Consider the following 25035-nt stretch of genomic DNA (forward strand, 5'->3'; position numbering starts at 1 on the left):
AACTTAGAGGAAGGCACACAGTGATCAAACAATATTTTCACTGCAGGGGTCGGTGACAAACTTTAACTGCCGCTTGTGGCTGAAAACACTTATGCCATGTTTTGCATCAGAATCACACTTAAAAAAATAAATCCTAATGTCAGTATGAAAATTAGCTGTTTGATGTCCACTGGGTATCAATCCACAGGTATGCACACAGGCAGACAAGTACTAAGGCAGCGGGATGTGTTCACCTCTTCCCCCCACCTTCACTGTTGGGTTTTGTTATCAATGAACCCCAGCACTTCCAAGGCTCTGTAATTCCCCTCCCCCCCAAAAAATAAACCATTAGTGCATTTGATGTGAGGATTAATCACAGACTGCTGCATTGGCTTCTCCATGGGAGTTTACCATCACCCCCACATGCAGATTGAGCTCTATTAGCACCAACTAGCTGGTCTGACAGGTCAGAGAAGTAGCACAACTAATCAGTGAAAGAGCACTAAGGCCACTGGAGCGGGAATAAATTGATTATTTTTAAATAAACCAAACAACTCATTGGTGTGCCTTGATCTTATTGCATCTACAAAGCCAATAGGAATATTATAATCAAGTTTATGCAAGTCCCACTTTTTAAAAGCAACTTCTCAAAGCATTTTATGGAATGACTCTTCACAAAATTATTTGAAACATTCACTTGTATTTATAATAGAGCAGGTAACGTTTGAAAAATAGAAAGAATTTCTTTTTTGAGATACGTCTGGCATGTTTTTAAATAAAAGTTTGTGTGGCTTGTTTGTATATATTTTCAGTTATGATGTCCTACAAATACAACAAGGTTGCATATTAAAGGTAATTTATTTCAGGAGGTCAATTCAAAAGTACAATATTTAAAATCATATATACAGTTGAAATTCCAATAGAAATATTGGAAAATGTTTTAGACATTTCCTTGTTTTAAATCACCTGAGTCAGATGACTGCAATTCAGCAAACACTTGTTAATCAGCCAAAAAAATTGGAATCAACTGGGCTAAAGAAAGGAAACATGCAGGGCAGTGTGCCTGGAGGACCAGCGTTGGGAAACACTAGTCTAGACTGCATGGATCAAATCCAAAACATCACATGAGCTTAAGACATTTTTTTTGTGTGGTTATTTTTTAGGAAAGCAGCATTTGATACAAACAGAGATCAAAACAAAAGTGTTTCAATATTTTCTGCAAATTAACATAATGAGGCTTTCAACTAAAGGAAATGCCTAGATGTTCAATAAATAAAAGGCTGGACAACGGAATAAACAAGCATATTATGTGTGAACTAAATTCCACATCAAGCCACATTTCTGTGGTCTTCATGTATGCACTTATGCTAGAGTGCACTCTCCACCTTAGATCTAGCTCAGTGTGTCTGATGAAGCCAATGAATCAAGGTTTTGATCCAGTGTCAGAGGACCACAGGCGGTGGCTACTCAAACAAGGATTTCATCATCATTTTTAGTCCACCTGCAGTACTCTCAGTGCTGAAAGCCCAAACCAAAAGCTTTCACTACATAGTTCAACATTTCTGAAGAAGGAGCAATGAGTTCTCACAGTGTAGTATTTGTTGGAAAAGAAGGCCTTAGAAGGTGAGAATTGCTAAAAACACACATTCACACTTTAATAAATAGTTTAATAGCTCGAGTCTGGCTACAGTCAACAAATATTTTAATATTCGAGTGCTCTACTGAGAAATCCATTGATTGAGTAATGGGATAAATTTCTGCTTTGGATGGTTTATTTTCCCCCTGGAAACGCTGTTCCTCCCATTTTATCTATCAGAATCATACACACTCCCATTGAAAGGTGGTTTTCCTGGCACACCAAAAGGTTGAATCCATACAATTTTATTTATACATCAATCACATTTTCATAATTTCTTTCTAAGCAAAATTACCTGTCACATTGAATAAGTGTCTTTACTAGAGATTAGATGTCAGTATGTCTGCAGCAGCTGCTTAGAGTCTTTTAATTGTCATAAATTGCAGGAGTCTCAACCAGGTGTGCAGAGGTGAATGATTATCCATGCTGTTGTATCTAAAAGAGTGCAACAGCATGGATAATCCAAAACCTTGTTAATGTTTTTTTTACTTTGACAATAAATCAGCTTGAAGACATGAGAAATATTGTATTTGCTCTCTTTTCTGAACATGTAAAAGAAAGAGTGAGCATTGTTAACTCAATCTCCTTTCATAGCTGTTCTCATGCCTGCAATTTAACATCAACTAGTTCAACATTTCTTCAAGTTTATATTCCAGTAAGTACATGATGATTCATATACTAATTATGTCCATGGAGAATTTCAGCCAGCAACGAAATGTTTCAGCAAGTTGAAACAACAAGTTGTCAACCATGTCTACCTTTCATTATAGACAGCTAATGCAGGTTTGTGTACTGTATGCTCAAATTTCCTTTAATATATTTTCATAAATCTGTCCTTTTCCACAGATTTCTTGATGTGTGAAGGGATACATATCAAATATACTAGACATTCATTTAAAAGAACCCTTAAGCAGCATTCATCACATAATTGCATATAAATCCATTATCTTATAATTATTGGTGGTGTCACATTATGTGCAGGAGAGAGCAGTCTTACTATACAGCCCTGCCATAAACCACAATTTCACTATAATTTAAAGAAAAATGATTAGCCTCAGAATTGTATACTGGCATTTGCATCCTATATTGTTGTTCAGGTGATTTCTGCAATTAGCACAATTAATGCAGTAAGTATTACTAGTACACTTAGCAAACAGATAGCCAAGTGTATTTCTTCTAGAGTTAAAAGCACCATCTCAACTCTCAGATTTCCAAAAGACTGGTAACATTTCCAAACCTAGCTCGTCCAATCAGACAGAACCAGCCTCCTAATAAGGAATGAACAGAGTCCATATCTATGCTCCAGCTTAAGAGGACAGCTAATGTGCCTTCGTAGTAATTTCATATTTTTAAACGCCACAGCAACCTAAAATAGCTAACTGCTTCGAATGCACAATATGTCGTGAATATATTGTCATCGCAGTATCAGTGTGTGCAATATTTACATTGTACCGTTTAAGGGTAATAACAACATATTGTAGGCGTTATGAACATGTGTTTTACATACTGATACAATTACTAGATAGTTGGTCTTTCATTAAGGTTTGTTTCTTATTGAAAATGTGAAAATATGGTAAAACATTATAATGCTTTAAATATGTTTATTTACTTATAAAATGACATAATAAAAAGTAATTATACCCTACTTAACAATGAGTGGAAAATTGTTATTACAGCAATCAAACCTTCCTTATAATTGCCTTTTGCATGTTTCCACTGGTCAACTTTAGGTCAGGACTTAGGCTGGGTGACTCCAAAATGTTTATATTACCAATCAGGATAAACAGGTTTGCAACATTAAAAGATTATTTTAAACTTTAATCTGGCAGGGTATCAATAATTTTGGGTCTAACTATAAAAAGTGCTTTGGACACAATTTTAAACAAATGCAAGGTAAAAATCACTACTCCATAGTGCATCTATGTAAATACACATCCCAAAGAATCCCAGCTATGTGACTGGACACAGCAGCTCATAACAGAATAAAGTTTTATATTGCAGCGGTGACTCCACAAACAGAGACTATGCTGCATATGGGCTTTCTTCATCACGTCACATGTCCCACTTATCTTGTCAAACCGCAGCCACTTAAGTTGTCAAACAACAGCCCACTATAATTTCTGGTCTTGTAAATGCTTCAGTGAAAAGGATTAATCTTCAAGAAAATATTCAGACATTTCTAACCCACAGGAATCCCAAATTTAGCATTTTAAAATGATTTTGCTTAAAAAAATAATATTTTTGGGAGTAAATTGTACAAATGCAGGGCAGAGGTTAATCCTGACCAGCTAAAGTTTCCCTTTTTTGGATCTTGCAGATTGCATGATGTGAAACTGTTGTACTTTTTGTGTGCAAACACAAAAAGACTTGTATTTATTTTTTAAAATTAACTCTATACTCAGGCACACAATCATGCAGTTCGTACTTGTTCAATTTCTTATTAACACAAAGCAACAAAAACTAAAATATTGAGTGAGCAACAGTTTGATAACAGTGAGAGGTGAGATGAAAATGGACAGATTGGTAACAGATGATAGAAAAAGAAGAACTATTTCAAATAACCCAAGCTATGACGAATGCCTCCTCTGAACACATCAAACCTCGATATAGATGGCCAGAATACCACAACAATAACTCAACAAGGGCTATTCTTGTCAAATGGGAACAGATAATTGAGGCTACCATTAGCACAAGGTTGCCAATATATTTTCTTATTTCTAGTTTTTTATGGCCTTTGTTCAACAGCAGCTTAGACAGGAAGGAGGGCAGAGAGAAAGACGTGGAGCAAAATGGCCCGAGGACGTGACTCTGATCAGGGATAATTGTGTTGACGACTGTAGCCTCTGCTCCAACACTGAGCTACGAGGCGCCCTCAAACTTTCCGAAAATCATTTTAAAAAACAATGCCTGGTCCGGTGAATTTCAGCAAGTTCAATATTCAGATGCGTCCGAACTTCACTAAACAGTGTTAAACCTTATTCCTGTCTTTCATTGCTAGAATGGTTTTAGACTGGTGGTGTAACAGTGTGGGGGATAAGCTGTACTAATATAGGGTTCGATTTTGAGAAAAATTTGTAAGTCGAAATGTGGGACAGACAGACTCCTTCTGAAGAACAAATGCTGAAATCATTCATTTTAAGAGTATGTACACTTCTGCATGTAGCTCAATCAACTTTATTTTTAAAGAATTGTGTTGAGAGTGAGTTGTTTGTTTTTCAGTTGATATTTGTTCCACCATATATGTGAAAAAGTTTGGAAATTATTTATTGTTGTACCACTTTTTAAATAAAACTGGCCTTTTAACAGTGGAGCGTACTTTGAGTCAATGTACAGCTTGTGCACAAGCGGCTCAAAACAAAAAAGTCTAAAGACCCATAAAAGTGAGATTGACTGAAGTTGCGCTCAGAGCTAAATGCCGAGGCCACATCCAGAGTTATCGTGGGAGGCGTAGCTGCGTATTTGTCTATCACTTTGAATGCAAATGAGGCCATTTTCCATACTAAAGGACCACTGACTCCACACTATAAGCAGTGTTGCTAGAAGGATGTTTTCTTATTTTTGCCTGTTTCGAGGAAAAATCAATTTAGTATGAATGAGAACTAAAATTAGGCGCACCCTCAGGCTAATTTTAAATGATTCAAGGGTAAGAGACAAGAACAATGGCAAACGATTTAAGGTTTCTGACCACAGCTGACATTTTGGTCCACCACAGAGGCCAAACATTGGGTAAAAGATGGGGGCAAGCAGGAAAGACTCATGAATGACGAGTGAAAGAAAAGGGCAAGGTTGGAGAGGAGGAGGGGAGATGAAAAGAGAGAAGATAGGGTGCAGCAGGAAACTAACTGCAGCACACACAAATTAGGTGACAGATGAAGGGAAAAAAACCTTGGAGTGAAGATAGAAGCAATTTCAATTATCATCAGCCAACACATTACACCAACTGTGTACGAAAGTCACTTTGTTTGACTTGAAGAGGGGAACAACTCTTGTTCTCTTTGATCCTTTGGTACAGCATGTAATGTAATCACTCGGAGACATTATTCAAGGGTGGCCATAGCAACTGTGTGATTTTCCTTCCCACACTTGAGACCTTTTTCTTTAGCAATCTAAAGAAAAGCTTAACATTGTTGCAATGTTAAGCGTGCGGAGGGACTATTCTTAACGTTCATTTTTGCTGAATCTAATGCACAATATCACAATGAAACTTCAATTTATGCAGCATTATTAAAGCAACGTAAAAAACTTAAATGTGTGTAATGCATGAAGAGGCAGTAGGGTATAGACTGCAGGATCGTTTTTGTTTACATGACCAAAACATTAAAACAAAAAAAAAAGTTTAATAAAATGGGCTGCAAAATATAACTTAGCAAGGTAAGGTCCTTACAGCTAATAGCTGCGTTGCACTTCCAGACATTAAAATGTAAATAAGCTACTCACATAGCAGATATTTTCACAAATCACAAACTTGTGAGCAAAACAAAAATTGTTGTTAAAAGACGATATATAAACACGGACTTAACATAGATTGCCTAACATATAATAGTATTTCATTCAAGCACGTGAGTTCTGGACTTCATTGTGTTTTTTTAAAATTAAGATTACCGCACACAGTTGAGAAAACACACCTGGATGACACCTTAAAAAACTCTGCTGCACTGTACTTGGCGCTGCTCGCACAAACCTTAACATGGATGAGCAGTCATTATCTCTGTGTATTTTTAATTAGGCTTGCTGTGTGTGCATACTGTGTAAACAATATATGAATCAAATTATTTTATGAAGAAATTAAGGTCACAGAACATAAACCCAACAAGAATTAGCATTTTACTTTTCTACTCGCACAATACTTAAGAGAACCCGACACGTACGTTTGTTTTTCATCTTTTTGTACGCATAGAGCTCAAGAAAGAACTGCTTTCATTCAGGAGTTGGAAGTGGGCTCTAACAAATTAAACTAACTCAAGCTAGTTTCACTTGTAATCTGCTTTATTTAGAAGAGAAAATACACTGGGCCTCAACCTTAAAGAAAAAATATATTAATACAAGATTGAGGGTAACTTTCCTTTTGTAATTTGTTTTAAAATTGTACCTCATATAATGAGTACAAATCAACACTCCGAACGGGTTAAGAGCTGCCATTTTCATCTTGGATTATAATTTTTTTGACACTCTTTACAAATATTTTCACTTCTTTAAACATGACCAGATGCATATTCTGTTTGTAAATGCAGATCATAAATTGACATTGTAAGAGGCATTCACAGTCACTGGGCATTTAAGCAGCATTTATAAAATGGACTGCTTATATTAAGGCCTCTGTTAGCAGTGACAAAATTATGAATACTCACAAACATTTCCTTGAACTTTGGATTCCTGCACTGTGGATTTTGTTTTACAGAAATTTAGAATAAAACTAGAAAATGAACAAACACTATGTATCTGCCATAATTTTATAACAACTGTTTCTAACTAGATCTAGTTTTTGTCTAGCACTGCTTTGGTGGAAATCTATTAAAAGATGAAGAAGTTACTGATGACAAGAGAATTGGTTTGGAGCTGCTCTTAAATACTAAAAGGTTAAACTTTGAAAAATGTTCCGTTTAATCAAATTACTTTTAAGATATTAGCACAAACAGAACATCGCAGACATGAAACAGAATAACTTTGCTGTACTTTATCTAGCTTTCCTACCATCTCCTGAATGTCTTGAAAATTACCTCAATGACACTGAAAATAGCCTATTTTTAGACTTCCTCACACAGAAACAACTTCCACACTGAAGAGTGGCACCAGATAAGTATGCTGTGTTAACTATTTGGAAAAAACATATATATTTGAGTTCGTAAAGCGTACATGCTAAAGTTAAAATCTCAGGTTTTCCTGACGTAAAGCCATCTATGACAAATGATTTCGAAATATTTTCCACATACCTGTACAGTAAGCAACAAGAGGCCAAACCCAACCACTTATATTTTGTTAAAGCCTCTTTTCTTTCAGTTATTAAAATTTGATTTTCGTCAGCAGCAGTCTGTTGTGATTTGGCAATACCTGCCCACCTGCCTTCACCAGATGAAAGAAATTTGGATATATCTTCAGCTTTTTATGTATACTAATCTATAATCTACTAATCTGAACCCAAAATTGGCAGCTCAAGACTTTTAAGCCCTACAAAGAAAGGCAGTAAATATTTTGACAAAGTCATGAGAGCCAAAAAACATGACTATCCCAGTGGTGCTGTAAACATTCATGTGGACAACAGTCCAATTACAGGTGTGAGATGGGGCTAAATGGAGAAAAATGATGTCCAGTCAGGCGAGCAAGACCTTGTCCCTGAGTGGCTGTTTGGCAGTTTGATCTACAGCATGGGTCACCTTGTCCATCTATTTACAGCAAGCCTACAACACAACTAAACCCAATTCACAACACTCAGGTGAAGCTAAGAAGAATCATCCAGGTCGGTGAGAAACAATAGCCTTTTCTAACCTCTCAGTAGTGTCCTCATAACATTTAACCTTCAGCTGAGGGGAAAAAATGATCTCTAATACTTTGGTTTGAGACTGAAGCTTGAGCTAAATCTTTGTTTATTCCCCTCTGGGTGCTGCAGCTGCATGACTTACTATTATCTTTGTAAGCAGAAACTTCGGTTAATTAAGGACACTCTGTTTTGTTTAGCTGTGAGCCTTTGGAAGAGTAAAACAGTTAGAAAAGCAACAAATCATAAACTTTAACACCTACCGAAGCAACATAATTATCAGCGGCCAAACACTGCCAGCGCCGATTCATCTGGTCTTCAAAATCCAGATGTGGCAACATGACCCATGTCCCACTAAAAGAGTACTCTGCATGCATAAATTAGCGATATTATGTAAATATACTGTATATATTACACTTTTCTTTGGCATTAAGAAGAACCCCTGCTGCTCATCCTCTCTAGCTCGCCAATTAATTTTTGTAAAACTCTGTTCTGTTTCCAGAAGCAGCAAAAACTTGACTGACTTACATATTTTAGTTGCAAATCCTTTACTACATTTTATTCTAATTTATTTTGTCATAAGTTAAATGGTGTCATGTTTAGCTTAATCTAGACACACTGAGTTGGACAGAATTTAAGTGGAGAATTGAACTGTATTTAATCAGTTTGCTCCTCATGTACCTTTGAGGTATCGGAGTATTAGCAGCATATCGATGTGTATCATCTACTAAGGAGAGATACACAATCCTACTGAACACCAACTGAGCTCCACACATCACCTGTAATAAGATAACTCTCTTTTAAAGATGGTCAGTTAGGAAGCTGACTCAGGCTGGCTGGATTAGCAGACAGACTGACTAATTAATCAGATTATATGAGGTAGTTATTTTGCTACTTTATAAAAAGCAGAGTTGCAAAATCTATATTATGAACATAAACACTGCAAAACTACTACTGACTTTAGCAAGTGTTTATTTTATATGTTCGCTTAAGTTCATGTATCAAAATCAAAGCAGCGATAGTAGCTTTTGATGAACTTTTATACCAACAAAAAGTATTGATATTCTATTTAGCTTCTTTTTAATAAAACAAATCAATCACTCTACATTACTTTATACATTTTTGTTCTAAATAAACACTAAATCCATGCTAAAGCTACCATGAGAACCTCATGCCTTCCAATGCCTACCAAAAGGTAATCAGCGAAACGTTTTCAAAATTAAGTCTTTATAGATCTCAACTGACCTTATTGACAGATGGCTAAATCTAAGCTCAAAAAGCTGTTGATCCTTCCTGCACTGGCATCACAATTAACCTTGTGGTCGTATCACTGTTCATACCAAGCTAAGAGTCTCTTTCCCATTTTTTTTCTTATCACCTAAACTATCCCAACAGTATAATCATCATAACACTGTGCAGAAGGACTTGACATGCCTCTAATTAGATGTCAGAAAAAAGGAGGCGAAGGAACATGTAGGGGGCATACATGCCCTTAGACTACTCCCAAATGAGGACTTATAAGAGGCCATACTTCATACAGACAACCTCATCAACCCTTTTAATTATTTTCTGAAGCTGTTCAACATATTCATCAAGGGGACTATATTTATCTGCCCCTTTAACACTGTATATCTGGGTAGATAAGGTTGTGGAGCAAATAAGTGAGATTATGTTTTTTTGTGGGGGTGAGGGGGGTTGGTGAGTTTAAACGGGCAGACGTGCAGTCTGTGGGTGACATTTCTTTTTTCTGGAGAACAACTGTCCTAATCTTTTTACTTTCAGACTTTGATAAAAGTCTACCCTTTTGCTTAAACTCACAAAATCTTACACAAAAGATGTACAGAAGAAAAGAATTAAATGTATACAAAGATATACTGTATATGAAGCTGCTTTTTCTTGGTAGATGAAGCTTCACCATTAACAAATGTAGTAACACAGATATCCATAAAGACGGAGACAATTTTCATAGATGAATTTTATCACGTCACCTGTTGATACAGCTGGTCCAAAAACAATAAATTTTTTTACAGATAAAAAGAAGATTATTGTCACAGGAACAAAATGGCTTGGCTGAAAGAAAAATTGGCAGTTCGGTTCCTTGTTGAAAGATGCACTAATTTTGCCCAGTATACCAATGACACTCGTTTCTATGGAAACCAATTATTATTATCTTTTTTTTACTATAATGTTTTACTCTTCCTTGGAGACATGAAAACAATGGGACATACAGTATCAGCCTGATTTGAATGAATAGCCGAGGCCAAACCTTTGACCAGTGTGGGAGGTAGAGGATCGTAAATAAAAGGAATAGAAAAAAGAAAGTTTTCCCAAAGTTGTTGCCTGTAAGGAAGGAAGTAAGGAAGTTTTGCAGGGACTCAAGTCTAATGGAACTAAGCTTAGCAATCTGTATCTGGACTGGCAAAAATGTAAATTTCCAAACTCACCAGCTCTTTATTTGGGCTTGGCCTGAATTCAATGAAGTCACATAGTAGTCCTCGGAAATAAAATCCCAGCTGTACTGAGAGATAAGACTATGGACTTGAAAAGAACTCTCTCAAGTTCTTCTTGTCCAGTGATGACACATTAATAGTCATCCCTTGTAGAAATCTGTAAAAAAGTCCTAGACATGTTCAGTTAATACCCAATTGCACTAGTGAAAAATACCCTACACTAGCAACCAGGGGCGCCGTTTAGGGGGGAAAGTTATGACAATTCTAAGGGCCCCTGACCAACAGGGGACCCTCCACAATTTATTTATTTATTTTTTGTTCATAGAAATAAAAAAATAAAAAAATTGGGGCCCTGTCAATTACAAAATTAATCATATTGTATTTTCGAAGATTGTTTTTAGCAGTAAAAATTTTATGTTCCCACTCCCAAACCTAAAAACACACATCCATATTTGTACTAAACTACGGAGCCCTCCAGGGAACACAGGATATTTTTTTTCTTTTGCGTTCCCTCGCAATAATCTACTTATCAGTTATGCGGCATAATTGAATACTGCAAGCCCTTCTTGCGGTGGCCGCCGTATTTTCTGCCTTAATACAAGGTTATGCAAGGTTTTCCCATGTATGTTAATATCTCCTTGTGAAATATCTGACATTTTATATCTTTTTCTTTAGTATAGAAAGGCACCACACACCTATGATATCAACTGTAAGCGCTGTGGATCCCGGTATAAAGTGAGACAATGTCCTGCTTACGGTAAGCAGTGTTTAAATCGCCGTGGAAAGAATAAGTTTGCAAAGCAATGCTTTATGAAGAGGAAAGAAGAAAAGAAGAGGAATCGTGTAAACTTAGTAGAGGAAACTGACCTAAGTGACGCATTCTTTATTGGTGTTGTGAATTGTGAAATTGAGTCAGAAAAAGTGCAGTGTGTTGACAGAGATGATAAATGGACAATTCCTTTGTTAATAAATGGAGCCACAGTTCAGTTCAGATTGGACACAGGTGCTAAGGCGAATCTTATTAGCATGTCTGATATAAAAGAAATGCATGTAAAACCTCATATAAAAGAAGTAAAGTCGGGTCTAAGAGACTATAATGGACAATCAATTGAGTGCGTTGGCACATGTCAGCTGAATGTGACAGTTAAAGGAACAAAACATCTTGTGTTCTTCTCAGTTGTAAAAGAAGATCGTGAGTCACTTTTAGGTGATAAATCATGTGAAGAACTGGGACTGGTGAAAAGAGTGTATCACATAAACACTGAATTGAATGAATCTAATAACCCTGTTGATGCAATGCTTCAGGATTATGAGGATGTTTTTCAAGGGTTAGGTGCTGTACCCTGCACAAACAAGATTCAGCTGAGAGAGGGCGCTCAACCTGTTGTGCATGCTGCATGTCGTATTCCAGCACCACTGCGAGAGGGGTTGAAAAATGAGTTGGACCAAATGACTAGGTCATTCAGAAAGTGGAAGAGTCTACAGATTGGGTTAATTCCATAGTGATTACAAAGAAGAATGGAGAATTAAGAATATGCATGGATCCAAAAGATCTAAATGAGAACATTAGGAGAGAACATTATCAAATACCCACTCGAGAGGAAATAATCAGTGAGATGGCTGGAGCAAGATATTTCACCAAGATGGATGCAGCACAAGGGTTCTGGCAAGTAAAGCTGGATGAAAGCAGTACCAAGTAGTGTACCTTTAATACACCGTTTGGAAGATACTGTTTTCTAAGACTTCCTTTTGGGATAAAATTGGCACCAGAAATATTCCACAGAGCGATGGAGCGGATCATAGAAGGCTTGGAAGGAGTGAGAGTCTACATTGATGACATCATTATCTGGGGATCAACAGCTCAAGAACACAATGACGGATTGAAACGCGTCATGGAACGCATACGGAAAAATGAACTGAAGCTCAATAAAAATAAATGTGAGTTTGGAGTCAATGAAATTATGTTTCTTGGAGACAAACTATCTGTTCAACCAGATGAAGATAAAATAAAAGCCATCTTGAAGATGCCACCTCCTGTCGACAAAACGGGTGTCCTGTGCATCATGGGGATGATTAATTTTATAGGAAAATTCATTCCCAATTTGAGTGCAAAGATGACAAACATTCACAGACTCCTGTACAACAATAGTCAATTCCAGTGGAATTCCAGAAGTTCATGAACAAGAGTGGAAGGAACTAAAAAAATATCTGACGATCCAACCAAAAAAATAAAACTGTCTACAGATGCCTCAAAAGATGGACTTGGAGCAGTTCTTGTTCAGGCTGAGAATGAACAATGGAAGCCAGTGGCTTATGCGTCCAGAGCCATGACAAAAGCTGAATGCAGATATGCTTCAAATAGAAAAAGAATGCTTGGGGCTGGCTTATGGACTAGAACGGTTTCATAACTATGTGTATGGTCTGCCATCTTTTGTAGTGGAAACAGATCACCGACCCTTGGTTGCCATCATAAAAAACATCTGAACGTGATGTCACCGAGGATTCAGAGACTTATGATGAAGATGCAGAGGTATGAATTTACACTGATCTACACTCCAGGGAAACATCTGATTCTTGCTGATGCTCTGTCTAGAGCCCCTTCAGACAATAGTGTGAGTTCAACTGAAGAGGATATTAAGTGTCATGTGAATTTGGTGTCCACTGTGTTGCCTGTGTCAGATGAAAGTTACAGCAAATAGTTGAGGCAACAGCTAAAGACACAGAGTTACAGTCGGTCATACAGAATATGGATGAAGGATGGCCAATAGGTTCATGTTCACAGTTTTTCAATGTTAAAGCTGACCTAAGTATTGTGAATGGACTGTTACTGAAAAACAACAGAATTGTAATTCCACAAGAGTTAAGACAGGACATTCTACAGCAGATTCATGAGGGTCACCTAGGCATTGAAAAATGTAAAAGAAGAGCTAGGGAATCAGTTTTCTGGGCTGGACTAAATAAGGACATTGAGGTGCTAATAAGCAAATGTGAAACATGTCAGACATTTAGAAACAAACAGAGCAAAGAACCTATGATAATAACTGACATTCCTACATCACCATGGCTGAAAGTGGGAATGGATTTGTTTCATTTTAAGAGTTAAGACTATTTAGTGATCATTGATTACTATTCAAACTATCTAGAGATGGCTCTGTTAGCTAATATGTCATCAAATTGTGTCATAACACATGCTTAATCAATCTTTGCAAGGCATGGCATCCCACATATGGTGGTGAGTGACAATGTTTTAGTAGCAGAGAATGGCAAAAGTTTACGGAACAGTATGATTTTAAGCATGTAACATCAAGTCCACATTATGCACAGTCGAAAGAAAAAGCGGAGAAAGGAGTTCATATTCTTAAGCAACTTCTGAAGAAAGCTGCAGATAGTAACTCTGATCCGTATTTAGCTTTATTAAGCTACAGATCATCACCATTGCAATGTGGATTTTCACCTGCTGAACTTTTGATGAATCGGAAGATTCGCACAACATTGAAAAAGTTATGACAGTAATGAACAAGGTGCAAAGAAATCGTCAAAGTTGGAGTACAGGTTACGAAAGCAGAAAGTAAAACAAAAGTCATATTATGACAGATCAGCTAAGATTCTACCCCCATTGTCATACAAGGACCCAGTACGGATTCAGGATGATGAGGGATGGAATACTAAGGCAACTATTCTGCAGGAAGTAGCTCCACGTTCATTTGAAGTGAAAACTGAAGATGGACAGGTTTTGAGACGAAATCGTCGCAGTTTGTTGAAAATTCCATTAGAGCCTGTTGATGAGTTGAGTGAAGATTCTAAGGACTCTCAGATTATTCCTACAACTAAAACACATTGCGACATGGACAGTATTAGGAACAATCCACCTGGGTTAAGAAGATCTACCAGATAGGCTGAACTTGTAAAAAGAAAAAAAAAAAGGGGGGGGGGGAATGTCTACGTTGAAATGTTTGCATCTTGTAATTCATGTTTTATCTGTCTCATACAATATATGTTATTCTTTGACTGTTGACAGGATTCTTTTGTAATATTCTTACTTTAAAGAAAGGAGGATGTGATGATTGAATGAATTATGCTTATGTCCACTAGGTGGCAATCATGAGTTCATGTGAATGCATAAATGTAAATAATAGAACAACAGAGTGAGAGAGTCTTGGGTGACACACCTGTACGAAACCTGTGTGAGCAGACGCATGGAAAGAGACTTTAATAAAAGTGTCTGAGCAATACAACACGCCTGGTCATTATTAAACACGAATATAACACGTGGAAACAACATTAATGTTTATTCAACATGCAAAGAATATAGAAATGACAAGGAGAGGAGTTGGAGCGAAATTGCTACCGCAGTTGATAAACCCGGTAACTTTTCAGCTGTTCTTCGTTAACGTGACGTAAATAGGTTCTAATGATTTTCATTCAGTCGGGACTTTACGCTGACACTAGCCACATGCATTGCAGGTAGATTGTAGTAAAGCATTGATTAATGCCTGGTTTTAAAATTAGTTCACTGGACTTGTAGCCATTATTTTGTGCCCATTGTTGGACACCACACGGCAGGAACGAATCCGATCGAACCGTTATACCTAGGATTTCTGTCGGCTAATGTGTGGTCTGTCAGGTTTTGAAAATGGGCCGACAATCGGCCGACAGCTCTAAGATCGTGCAGTGTGCGCTGGGCTTTACACTAAGGAAATGAGGAAGGGAGGGTCAGTGGAGAGCACCGGAGTTGAGCCTTTTTTTCCATTCAGTGTCATTAACAGAAAGAGAAAAAGGCTGGAAGAGACGATAATGCCGATAATTAAAATGACGTCGATAGTTTTAATTTATCGTACGATTAATCGATTTATCGTTTATCGTGACAGGCCTAGTGACGACAGAAAAGGTTTCACAAAGAAATTATTCTCCTGTCCTTTATAAGGGGAACCATTAATTAATAGGCCAGATAATTTCTAGAATTGAGCTTAGTTTTTTCCTGAAAAGGACCCAATAGCAGGGGTGAAACTTCAAATATATTGCTATGACACAACAAGGAAAGAACCAGTAAGACATGAGAAAATCCCAACAGGGGGATTTCACAATGATTGAAAAAAAAAAAACTTGTCAGGAGAAAAAGGAGAGTAATTAGCTGAATATCAAACATCTGTGCGGGGGGTATAAACTGAGACAGTGACAACACAAAGAGAACACAGGAGGAAGTGACTCTGGAGAACCACGGATCAATCAAAATACAGGTGAGCACAAGAAACAGAACTCAGGCTAAACTAAATTCAAAGTCCGAAGGATCATGGCTCTAGCAAGGATAACAAACTGCATTACAGTTGTGTGTGCGTATGAGTTCACATTAGTTAGACATCTATCCTAAATGTTTAGTCATATTAACATTTAGGTAGCTTACAGCTACTTTTTGCATGACAAAGCATAATGGAGACATCGGAACTGTTTAAACTAGATAGTAGATAAACATCAGGGATTTCCTATTGCTGACATAAAAGCACACCTTATGCTATAAGTGACAATCATATACTATATACTGTATATGTATATATATAAAATATAACACGCACACACACAAACACACAACTGACATTCAATCAAGTCAGTTGTTAGAAAGCTCAAATGTTGCACAATCGGATGAGCCAACAGCAATGTGACCTTTAATATATCAATTTCAGGGCTTGTATTGAAGGATCATCTGTGTCGCAAAGCACGAAACCAATGGCTGGTGACACATCACAAATTCAAACCATCGCGGCTGACTAATTTATATGAGAACCACCCTTCTCCTCCTCCACTTCCTTCACTGCTCTTCTAATCAATACCAGACTCCACAACAAACACCACATCTGAAGAGGCTGCAAGTCAACAGATCAAAATCTATCCCCTCAGCAGATTCGGCCAGTACAGGAAGGATAGGAAAATAATTGCCTGCAACAAAATGTCCGCATCAGACACCTTTGTCTTCTATCAACATTAGCTTGTTAGAGTAGATTCAATTAGAGGAGATCTGAGGCAATCTGATCATTGCAGTGAGACTACACTCAACATTTAGTCCAACATAGATGTTTCTAAGCCTTCCAATCTGACTCTCTGCCAACTAGGCCTTCCTTCCTCTCAGTAATCTTTGTTTTCTGCCTGGTATTTTAACCGGGTCCCCTTTCAGGCACATGGTTAATCATCACAGGTGTTTCAGATAACAAGGGGATGCAGATGTTTAGCAGAGCAACAGGGTACAAAATGCAAGCAATTTCAGCATTTTCTGGAGGCGAAGAAGCAGCTGTGTGGGGCAAAGTTAGCACTGTGGCACATGTAGCTTTATGAGATGTGCATGAGGTGAAATATTTCTCAGAACAGATGTGAACAGGCACAAGCTGAGATAAATACTTCTGCAACAAGACAGCAAAACTAAAGGTTCTAAAATGTAAAAGGAGAAACATTTCTCACTTAAAAACCTGAAGTTTTATAAAAAGCTGACTTCTTAGACAGTTAATATATTTGGTATATTTTGGTAACAGAAAATGGAGAATGAGGAGAACGGCAGACATGGACACACACTAAAAACCTTTTAACTAAAATAACATGTAGAAGTAATCCTTATTACTTAGATAAATATCAGTGATTTAAGTTTAAAAAAAACAACAGATATGATGTTGATAAGAATCAATTAGTGGTTTCTTCATTTCTTTGTGACTCTTATACAGGATATTAAAATATTTATTATCAATTCAGAACAAACTACTGTCATCATTCAGCTTTCATCAGTAATAATCTTACACTCAAGAATTATTTTAGCATCCAAAAGCAATGTCATTAGCATCTTTAAAAAATGTTTCTAAAACTGATAAAGTGCAATAATCTTATGTTCGAATAAATTTCCAAATGAATCAAACTAAGCTCTTTCTGTCGTCGATTTAGGAATGTCAGTCCTAAGTCTACTATGACTGGATGCTAAACCTGTAAGTGTTTCTATGACTAGTTTATTTATTTTAGAGAAGTTTTTATTAGTGTGTGTCAACCGAGATGGGTGGGGTATTCTATTTTCCATTGTCCAAAAGCACCTAGACTCAAATGTCATGGTACAAAACAGGGCTGGACTGAAACTACAAATGGCATTTTTTGAACATTGCAGCTAAGCATGATTATCTGTAGAATATGCAAAGGTACACAACACACCAGATCAACTGAAAGCGTTAATGGAAAACAAAGGATATAAATGCAATTCTCAGACACAGTTTCTGCACAAAATTGTAGTTCTGTACATAAACCACACCTACACTAAAGGCTTTTATTATGTGGACTTTAAGTCTGAATAATGCAAGTCTTGTAGTCATTTCCTATGCTGAGCATGATCACACTTTTGGTTACAATTTCCCTAGATGTAGTGAAGATGTTTTTCTCATAATATTTTTAATAATTGTATTTATTTATTTAAATTTTTTACACACATCCCAAAACATTTTTATTGTACGGCCCATCATCACATCATACCTTTGCTCTTCTGGCAGCATTGGCCCACGAGCCATATGCCAGATGACCAGTCGACTCCTGGTACAAAGGATCATGGTATTTTGCAAGCAACTAGTGTCAACTCATTTCAGGTACATCTCAGTAAAAGTAGTATTCTTCCTGTGAGCTCAATAGTACATATTTCAGACATTTAACAGCTATGATTTCAACCATATTTGGGAAAAGGACACTCAGAACAAAGGGACTTCAACAGGCAGTCTGAACTAAATGAGAAGCTTCAAGTAATAAATCTCTCTGATGAGCTAACATGTACAAGTAATTACAAGCATCCGCTTTATCTTTCCCTGCATCTCTGCTGACGAAAGACATTCATCGAATTAAGAGCTTTGTGATATCAGACCGATATGAGAGCAAGGACAGAGTAAAGAGCACTTCTGAAGAGACAATGACTGCTGGATATGCGTAGGTGTGAGTTAATTCAGGGACATGGCGATGGCAAAGTTGCCAAGTTACCTAAGAATACATAATTGACTAAATGAAGACAGACACGTGTGTCTTTCATATTTATAAAGTACTTATAAAGTAACAAGCAACTTCCAACAGAAAGTTGAGATTTAAAGCCTATAATGAATCATCCCTGCAGTTCCATTTGTTTTTGTTTTTTTCTTTTACTGTGAACTGACCAATCACAGCGCAGCTACAGAGTTACAATATCTTTCTGCTACAAGGCTTATAAAACCAGCCTTTTTAGGAGCATGCTTTTTCCACTCACTGTCCTTATAAATCAAACGATTTTATTAGAATACAAAATTCAATTCTGAAGTAAATACTAGTCAGAGACACAATGGCAGACTCTCCTGCAGCTCAGTCACCTGTAACAACAGGCTTCCAGGAGGAAACTGAACCTCTGGGGACTTTAGTTTTAAAATTATTTACTTCTAATCTAATAAGACATCCTTATTTAAAACCTGGCACATAGATCTTTTATAGTAGACATATTTATTCTTTGATTTAATGTCACTTACCGCTACAGGGTGTTCCCGCCTCCCGCCCAGTGACCGCTGGAGATAGACAACAGCCCCCCGCCCCGGGACCCTGCAAGGACAAGTAGGTAGAGACAATGGATGGATTGATAGATAATGAATATTTGCATTCTTAATGGCAACTTCCATCATTAAAATTAAGGCAGCTGGATAGATGGTGAGCTATTTATAGGCCACTGCAAAAGCACTTAGTCCTTATACATTTTTGCATATTTTGCCACATTAAACAAGCATCAGTTTTACTCAGAGTTTATGCGATAAACCAACACACGACAATGTGCAGTCATAAAATGTAAAGAAAGGAATGCATAGTTTGTCTTTGTTTTTTGCAGCCTGAACCAGGTTTTGTTCCCAGGATTTCCATGTCTTCAGCTCACTTCATCTTCCTCTCATGTCTAACCAGCTTCTGTAGGCCTGGCCATGTACCAGGCTAAAGACAAAAGGAGAAAGAGGAATTTGCTGCAGTGGCCTTGAAACTCTGGAGCATTTTCCATGCAAGAACTCTCGAACTCTCTGTTTAAACAGCTCAAAATGCATCTTTTTAAGATGGCCTTCATGTAAGGTCCTGTGCATTCATTTGTTACTCTAGACTTTGTCTTGCCTTTATTATTGGATCTTAGTTTTACAACAGTACACCTCCATCGCTGTTCAATAATTTTATTTTTTTTGTCGCAGCAGTTTATTTGGACTTAAAGTGACACGAGACTTTAAACCAGTCCATTCTCTTCCTTAAATAGGCAGAACTGAGTAAAGTGAAATCTCGTTGTCTGAGAAGGATTTTGTGCAGAAAATATGATGAGCATGTATTATATAGCTCATAGACATATCCTAACTGGTTTATCTATATCACAAAAAAAAAAGAACGTAGAATAAAAAACACAACTCGGGTTTTCCTTCCAAACTTCAAGGGGTGCGAATAGCTAAATTAATGGACAAGTTAAATGGTTGTTATCAGCTGTGAATAGAATATATTAGAATTATCGCTCAGTGGGAATATTCAAGTGTACCAGTAGTAAAATAACAGGCAAGCTGAAGCATGCAGATTCATAGGAAGGTAAAAGTCATAGAAAAAAAGGAAATGAAACGAGACTGTGAGGTGCGGTATGTCCAACAGGTAGATTTAATGTGACCTCAGCTGAAGTGTTGGTGAGTTTGAGGAATCCATATTCTATTTCCATATCATTTCTACCTATAGCCAGTGAAACTATCTGCTTCTGTGAGGTGTTTCCAAACTGTAATTTTATGCAAATAGATGCTAAATTTAAGTTTTGTTTTTTTTAAATAGTTGGTGAAATCCTTGAGCGAGGCCTCCTTTGATTTAGCTTTCATTGCACATTAAGTTACCCAGCCCTTGATTCTGCCTTTTACAGAGAATAAGTTTGTGCATGACATGACATGCAAAAATGGCTGGGCTATATTTAGCTCGCTTAGATCTTCCTCTATTTAGTGCACTTTTTTTTCTGGATGAGAGATGGGCATATTTCACTTTTCATTCATGCTTTCTGCATGAATTTGATCACACAGACAGACATACACACACACATAAATATATACATACACTTACATAAACATATATACATACACACACACACTGTTCATGTATTAGAAATGAAGTGGAAACTGGGTTCAAAGGTTAGGTAGGCTCAATATATCTGTAATGTTTTCTTCATCTTCTCTCCCATCTACTGCACTCGTCAAAATGCAATAAATTCACAGATTATGTGGACGCTTTAGGCACCGGATCCGAGTTCCCTGAAGGAGCAAGTTGCCACTCTCTGTTTCAAATCTCTCCAGCAACTCTGTAACCCCTGCAGAGGCAGCTATCTGAATACTGATGTATTTATTCCCCCAGTCAGAGCATGGTGAAGAGCCATAATCCCAAGGCCCCAGCGCAAGGACGTCCTCCTTGAACCATAATCACCCTTACATCTCTTATCAGCCCCAGCCTGGAGTACATGATTAAAAAGTAGCCAGGACATACAGCCTCTTCACCTGGGATATGATGAGTCCCTGCAGCTGCATGTCAATCAAGCTGAGGGGAGCACATGTGAAATGACTCATGGCCTCCACTAGCCAATTAGAATGACAGGAAAGTCATACAGCATATGCTGTACATTTAGAAGTATAAAATGCAAATAGCAAGGTCCTGTAAAACTATGGAGAGTACAATGGGGATCGTGGCAGCTCTGTGACTTTAGAGGAAAGAAGGAGTCTGTGGGAAGTGACTGCAGCTGTTTGAGAGATACTTATTAAATACGACTGAAGAAGCAGATTAAAAAGAGGAAGATAAAAAAAGAAAGCCAGAAGATAGTGATGTTTTACATTCATCCAAATCATCTGCTTGGTGGATTTTCCTTTATTTAGTGAATGATCCTTTATAGTCAAACTCTTTGTTTCTCTCTGTCCAGTGCTTCTGTTTTAGTGGTTGTCCTGTTCTCTTCTCTCCCACTCAGTTAAAACTGATACTGAACCTGACAGAAGCTGTTCCTACAGGACATTTCTTTCTGTGAGAAGGGAGAAATTTTGCATTAGAGACTAAAATTAATGTTTATTTATATTAAACATATCAAACACAAGGGTTGTCTCTTCCCAAACTGAAACAAAAAGCAGCAGTTGCTAAAACCTATACAAGAAAATTTAGTCTTTTCTTTAGTCGTGAATTAAAGAAAGAATATTTAACTTATGCAATTGAAGTTCAACCCAGTCCACTTCAAACAGCCTACACTACTCAGTGACTAAGACAGTAGAGTGTTTGTCCTCATAGATTTCTCCTGTTTTTGCTCTTTTGTCACACTTCAATGTTTCATATCACTCAACAAATTTTAACATCATATACAGTTAACCCGAGTAAATACAGTAGCTGTATAAGTGTGACACAAAAACAAAATAAATCTGTAAGGGACCGACACTTTCACAGCACTGTAGGTATGAGTCTTTGGTAAGTTTTTAAGAACCAGGTAACTTTGACACACGCAGTTAATTCACTGTCAGTTCTGTCCTTGCCAACTGGAAGTGAATAGAGTTCCAGTTTCCATATTAATCCACTGAGTGGTAATAAGAGGTTGGTCAGGTAAGACTAAGAAAGCCAGCATATTGAGCACACGGCTTGTTTCTTGAATGCAGAACAATAAAATATCCATTTGGATATGATTCAAAGGACTATTGATGTTTGATGAAATTCACAATCACAAATGAAAGAAGTGCAAGACTGCTGGCAGAGCTGACTGGCATATAATCGGCAAAAGGGGATTGGGAAGGCACGGAGGGCTGCTTCACAAGATGGGGAGCTTATGGAGCGATGTACCCGGATCAATTCTAACAATGTTCATTTTCTGCACGCACCATTGGGAGAGGTAGTGAAATAGAGACAGATTAATATGATTGTCTCTGGGGGCTTAGACCTAAGGAGGGATGCAAAAGCTTCAGCTGAATGAATACTGATGCAATTATAATCTTTCACCGTTTAAAAACAATATACATCTAAATAAGATTTGTTCTGTAAGATTAGGTTTTAAATGCTTAAATAGTGCTCTACAAGCTTACTAATGTTCAACCAGGCCCAAAACGAGTCATAAAATCTTGGAATAGTTTTCCAAGATGGATAACTGTCTTCTGGTTTTGGTCTGCTTTGCAACCCCAGAACCAGAACCAAACACGGAGAAGCAGCATTCAACTTCCTTGCACCACAAATCTGAAACAATCTTACAAAAAACTGCAAAACAGCCGAAACACTGAGTTCTTTAAAATCCGGACTAAAAACCCACCTGTTTAGAGTTGCTTTTTGAAACATTATAAATGAAACATTAATCAACAATCTGACGTGTGACGATCTGCCATCTGACAAAATGTAATGCTTCAATTATTGACTGTGTGTTCAATGACTTTGTATTGTTGCATTTTATGACTTAAAGCACTTGGAAGTGCCTTGTTACTAAAATGTTCTATGCAAATAAACTTGATTGAACTGAGCACTAAGAGTACTGCAGCTGGTAAACTAAGAATGCAGATATCAGTGCATTGCCTTTCCTTGCATATAAAGGACTACTCAGGAGTAATATCTGGTAACATACTATATTCCAGGTGTCATACATTTACACTCTGAATAATGATATTATCTGTATTGAGTTGAATTGAGCTTAATTGGGCTTAGTTGCCACAAATGATGTATATTTTCAGTAGCTGAGACATTCAAGCAACAGGAGTTGTGGAGATCAACGCAAAGTATGATTGTGCAGTGAAAGAAGAACCATAAATTAATTTCAAAATGTGTGTGGCATACAAAGCAACTAACTATGCTTTGATGTCAGCCTTTCCATCACAGCGCTGGCTGTATGATGAGGGTTTTTGTTCCAAATGTACCTCTCTGCCTTAATTTTAAGACCCCAGTTAGTAATCACATCAGTCACATTGGATTTTATTTAGGGGAATCAAAGATACAAATAAATGGAAACTTTTCAGATTTGTATTTGTACCACTTTTTTTAAAACCATGCGTCTTTTTCTTCACAGTCACGAGCTACCAAGTGTGTTTATCACATAAAATAGAAAAAATACACTGTAGAAGATTTTTAGGTCTACATTTTGAAAAATTACACTGCAAGATCTTATTGTAGTGTAATGAAACAATAATTAAATTATCTCTTCCCATTTCGGACACACAAGCATTCACAAAAGTACATTAACATTTTATGGCCAACTTCTGCCAAGCCAGAAATAGGCAAGCAGGGATGAGCTGCTGTGGAAACAGATCCTTATAAGGGAAAGTCAAATTGCTTACTGTAATTGCCAAGTTGTATTATAATTGTAATGTTTCTACAGAGGTTTTCTGTTAGATGAATGTAGCTCAGAGATTTTTACAATAACAAAACAGGTTCTTGAAATTACATTTCAGTCCAACAGGTTCTCCTTTTGCGTTCGTCCAGCAGGCCAACTAAACAGAACTACCATTTTCTATCAAGCACTTCACACCCACAAAAGTATAAGTCAAACACTTAGGAAAGCTCCTTAGTATGCACACTGCACTCTGCTGTCTAATTTACTTGTGAGCCTGAAAAATATCATAGAGATGAGAATTATACTCTGGTCAAAATGGCTTATTGGGGAAGTTGGAGACATCAAAAAGCAGCTCTAAACTGAGTAAATGATACTACGAAGTAATCATCTTGAAAGACTAATCCCTGGCAGTTTAAGCCATCTGTGAAATTAAAAGTTAATCATGGGTGATTAGCTTAAAAAAGACAAAACATGCAACATCAGTTCAGTCTATTGGTATATCCTTTATCGGTTTGCAACCCAATGTGCAATTGATTTGTAGCGTTGTGAACTTAGCGTTTGTAGCATAATAATTAGAATGAATCTACAGCAAGCATGCCATTTATCAGCATGAAAATAACACAATGAGAAAATGCACATTTCAGTATTCTCTGTACTTCAGTGAGGGACTGAGGCCATTTCAGGGCCCATTATAGGAGTCGTCTTTGAAATCCACAGAGATGTAAGGCGGCCTAGAGGGTTTCCTGACACTATGTGAATGAATAGCTGCCAGTTGTTCGGATCAATGCAGTAACTTCACTACACTTTTTTTTTTGTTTTTGGAGAAAACAACCAGTATGCTATATAATTTGTGCATGCTGTTGTGTATTACTGGATATAAGGACACAAAGAAAAACTTTTCAATAACTTTCTCTTTAGAGGCTGGATGTACAGAAGTCCAGACATTGGATGTGTACTTACCAGCCACCTTATTGTGTACACCTATCAAAAGTGCTTGTTGATGCAAATCACCAATAGCATGGTAGTAACTCAATGCATTCAGACATCAAAATGTTATGAGGATGACTTGTTGAAATTGAATACAAACACCACAATGAGAAGAAAATATGATATAGCGCATACAGTATGTGTTGGTACAAGATCTCCATAAATCAGACAGTTTGTGAGACTGTCTGGTTTATGGAGATCTTGCACCAAATGGTTCAAATCTGAC

At 37.2% G+C, this 25035-nt stretch overlaps 1 protein-coding gene across 2 annotated transcripts in view; it reads right to left on the reverse strand.

The window, feature by feature from the left end:
• grik4 (glutamate receptor, ionotropic, kainate 4) overlaps nucleotides 1-25035 on the reverse strand; it is a 334582-nt gene that overhangs the window by 295387 nt on the left and 14160 nt on the right. Inside the window, exon 2 of one of the 2 annotated variants that reach the window (XM_027999193.1) lies at nucleotides 19033-19102. The exons of the other annotated variant lie outside the window; for it this stretch is intronic. The gene's annotated coding sequence lies outside the window, so the exon portion shown is untranslated. The remainder of the gene's footprint in view (nucleotides 1-19032; nucleotides 19103-25035) is intronic. 2 annotated transcript variants of the gene reach the window in all.

Source organism: Xiphophorus couchianus, chromosome 18 (assembly GCF_001444195.1).
Source record: "Xiphophorus couchianus chromosome 18, X_couchianus-1.0, whole genome shotgun sequence".
NCBI classification, from domain to species: domain Eukaryota; kingdom Metazoa; phylum Chordata; class Actinopteri; order Cyprinodontiformes; family Poeciliidae; genus Xiphophorus; species Xiphophorus couchianus.